Source organism: Cibotium barometz, chromosome 16 (assembly GCF_041138505.1).
Source record: "Cibotium barometz isolate CiBa-2024 chromosome 16, ASM4113850v1, whole genome shotgun sequence".
Lineage (NCBI taxonomy): Eukaryota > Viridiplantae > Streptophyta > Polypodiopsida > Cyatheales > Cibotiaceae > Cibotium > Cibotium barometz.
Window position 1 is genome coordinate 28,539,309 of NC_141061.1, and position 4,644 is coordinate 28,543,952.

The following is a 4,644-nucleotide window of genomic DNA, read 5'->3' on the forward strand; positions in this document are numbered from 1 at the left end:
TACTCCTTGATCCAAAATATCTTCCCCGACGCACGTGTGGATATCTTCGGCAGAGCCCGAGCACCGTATGGTCACCACCCTCTAGGATCCTTTGGAGGTCACCTAGCGCTTCACTCATAGGCCGCTCTTCCTTGGTCCCTCATCCACCATACCGAAAGCTCACCATTTAAATCGAACCGAGGTTGGTCAAGACCTCGGCCGACCTTGCTACGCGAGACGTCCTCCATTGACTCTCCGTCAGCTATTGCACCTTTATCAGATAGGTCTCCACCATGACCTCATTCACAAGACAATCAAAATATTTCCCTAGCAATCTTGACATAAAACAGTCATTTAAAAACAGGTCTCATAAATACAGTTTCTATAATGAACTCTCGTCTTTCCACATCAATCCTCATTTATTTCATATGTATTCCCATTCTCATCACATCATTTTCCATCTCATTACATCTTTTCTCATTTATCCGTATCAGATCTCATCCACTTGCATCTACCCATATCCACATCAAATATCACATCTATCCCAATTTACATCACATCTCATACACATTCACATCCATTCTCATTTCTGTGCAAGTTTTCAGTTTGATTTTCTTTTGAATATGAGGAGTATTTCTTGAATCAGTATCCCTAAAACTTATTGATCGAAATTTTGAATTTCATACCAGAATTTCTTGAATTCTATAACCTTGATCCATAGGTCAATTTGAAGGGTCTCAAACTTAGTTTCAGATTTGGCAGGAGTTTTGAGTGTATTTTTCTAAACTGGTCACACCTTCTTTCCTAAAAACTGACGAAAGAGTTTGGTCTTGGTCATAGTCTGATTCAAGGTTCGAGTCGGATAAGATTTTTCCTAATCTATCTTTCTCGAAAAGGTTTGATAATTCAGTTGCTATTTTATTGAATTTCTTTCTTTGGATATTCACTTAACTGATTTCTAAATTAGTTACGAATTCCAATGAGGAATAGATTAATCATTTATCTGAATATTTTGATCTCAATAGATTTTCTGAATTCTCTTTTTACAATCCGTGTGAATATAAAACGATAGAAATTTCTCTCTTATAGTAGTTAATTATTCATTTATCAAATACTCAAAATTTAAACATAGAATTTAAGAGAATTCTAATTTTGATATAAAAATTCTTTATGCATCTATTTATGCATAAAAATCAACTTCAGTGGGAATAACTCTTTTATAAAAAAATCCTTTTATGCATCTATTTATGCATAAAATCAAATTTAATAGGAATAACACTTTTAAAATAAGAAGAATTTATTTATGCATCTATTTATGCATAAAAATTAATTTTTATAAGAATAACACTTTATAATTAAAAAAATTCCTTTATGTATCTTTCTATGCATAAAAGTCAAATTTAATGAGAATAACACTTTTGTAATAAAAAAAATTCCTTTATGCATTTTTCTATGCATAAAAATCAAATTTAATGAGAATAACACTTTTGTAATAAAAAAAATTCTTTTATGCATCTTTCTATGCATAAAAATCAAATTTAATGAGAATAACACTTTTGTAATTAAAAAAAATTCTTTATGCATCTTTCTATGCATAAAAATCAAATTTAATGAGAATAACACTTTTGTAATTAAAAAATTTCCTTTATGCATAGAAATCAATTTTAATAAGAATAACACTTTTGTAATAAAAAAATTTCCTATATGCATCTTTCTATGCATAAAAATCAAATTTAATGAGAATAACACTTTTGAAATAAAAAAAAATCCTTTATGCATCTTTCTATGCATAAAAATCAAATTTAATGAGAATAACACTTTTGTAATTAAAAAAACTCCTTTATGCATCTTTCTATGCATAGAAATCAAATTTAATGAGAATAACACTTTTGTAATTAAAAAAACTCCTTTATGCATCTTTCTATGCATAGAAATCAAATTTAATGAGAATAACACTTTTGTAATAAAAAATTTTCTTTATGCATAGAAATCAAATTTAATGAGAATAACACTTTTGTAATTTAAAAAAATTCCTTTATGCATCTTTCTATGCATAGAAATCAATTTTAATAAAAATAACACTTTTGTGATAAAAAAATTTCCTTTATGCATCTTTCTATACATAGAAATCAATTTTAATAAGAATATCAGTGATATCCATGCATATTCATAGGTGAATATATACATGGAGTAATTAAAATATTTCTTTTGGATGCAAAAATGGTGGGAATTACTCTTTTGGAATAACATAAAAACAAACTTTCTTTTCCACAAAATTATGGAAAATTTTGCCATAACCTCCTTTGTATGGCTGACCATTTCTCATTTTATCATTCTTTATTTAACTTAAATTAACCCAAATTAGATTTATAGAACTCTAATCTACACAATTTTCTAAATTCAAGAGAGTAAACAATAAGAAGAGTTTAATTAATCCTATAGTTAATCTTTCTAGGATTGAGAAAGGTTGAAATGTAAAGAGGAGAAGGGGAGGTGGCCTTTTTTATCAAAGGCATAGCATTTGAATTTAATTTAACATTTGCAAAACATAAAAATTAAGAAAACCATAGATTCTTCATTAAACAAGTAAGAAAATTAGCTTACATGGAGCTTGTAAGCTCTCCTTTGGCTTGAGGGATTGAGAGTTCTACTCGTGTTTGTAGCAAGAGTGGCCACCAATTCACTTTGGAGAGGATTAAACCAAAAATAATTAAATTATTAAAAAATTCAATGTAGATGGCTCAGGACAGGAGCAGAGTAACATTGCATAAACACCATTAAGCTTTTACAAATAGGGAGGCTTCTATTTATAGAAAAAAGTGAGCTCTAACCAAGCAAACTAATTCTAGAATTTTCCAGATCAGTTTGGTCAATTTTTGACCATTTTTGGTTAGTTCAACTTACTTTTTGGATCTAGTTTTGAAATAGGAGAGAGGAGAGATGAAAATATCTCATTTTATTGAATTAAAAATTGGGGGTAATGATGAGAAAAAGGTGCCTACTTCATGAGGAAAGATCCCCACATTGAGGTGTCAAAATTCAGTTTTTTAATTCTTTTCTTTGGTTGGATTAATCTTATTGGTCTATAGGAACCTTAATCAGACCATAATCCAAAAATTTCTGAAAATCTGGACCCTTAGGCTGAGGTCCTTTATACCTATTTTTAATTAATTCTAATTACACATTGGAAAGTTCTTTTTGAATTTCTATTTTAGAGGAAACCATTTTAGACACTAGGAGGATTTTTATATCCAAAAATATCTCAATTTTGAATTACCTCCCTCTAGACATTTTCTCTCTCCAGGCCAAAACAGGGTAAAACAGGATCTTTCTTTTATTTCAGAGGGGAATAATTATAAGATCAAAAGGGGAGGTTCTTACACCTGCACACCTCAAAAGTTGGAGGGAGGAATCTTACACAATTCCTAGATTGCAAGAGTTCCTTATTACTCACACAGAAATTCCTCCCCCTATTAACCCTAAGCGAATGGCCAAGTAGAGAGCAAACAAAGTTTTGTGTGCCATTCTAACTAAAATAGTGGAGGCCAACCACAACTATTGGGAACAAAAGTTGTCAACAACACTTTGGGCTTATAGAACTTCCTACAAGACAGTTACCAATGCCACCTCCTTCAGTTTGACCTATGGTACTGAAGGCGGTCATGCCAATGGAGTTCTTGGTTCCCAGCTTACGCATCATCGTAAAAGAGGAGCTCACAAGAAACGTCTTAGGCTATCACCTTTTTAAGATTGAAAAGCTCGGTGAAACACGACTTCTAGCTATATATAGCATGATTATCAAAAAGCTAAGGTGTAAACAATGGTTCAATGAATAGCTAAAAGACAAACAGATGAATGAGGGCGACATGGTCCTCCTATTGGGTATAAAGATATACAAAAATAAACTCAAGCGCTCAGAGGCTTAGGACCCTTCCTAGTCACTGAGAAGATAACCCCACAAAGTGTTGTGCACATCGAAACACTTGATGGTGTTGAAATGGCTGGCTATTTTAATGGTAGCAAATTAAAATGCTACTATGTCCCACTCATTGAAGCCACCTTAAGAGCCATCCACAATAAGAAAAAATGTAAAAATTACCATGAGAATATGAAACAAGCCGCCCAACAAGAGGCCAAAGCAAGGCAAGCTTTGGTGGAAACAATTCATGGTAAACATGGCCCAAGTGGTTGACATCAAAGAGGAAGAATGGGGGGTGAAACTTGCTCGGTTGTGGTTAGGAATGAGCACCCCGATGAGCTTCATCCAAGAATTAGCTCTTGTAGATACAATGGCTAATTAAAATTTAATGTCACATGAAACATGGTGTTCCCTTGGAGAACCTTCACTGAAAGATACCCTTGCCACAGTCATCACAACCGTGGTATCACAGCATGTTCACTACTTAGGCACATTTATGCTTTTATTCCACATTAGAAATAATCCCTTGGAAGGAAAGTTATATGTGATGTCTACAAGAACGATGTGCAAGGAAATACTCCTTGGAAGGGGTTGGATGAGGCATATAACAGGTGCAACATCGACTGGGATGCAAGGACGACTACCTTACAAGTTACGATCCTCATGACGGATGAAGAGCCCATACCTGTTGAGATTACAAGCTCGATGATAGCTAAAGCCAGGCATGATATGTATTGGCATGGTAG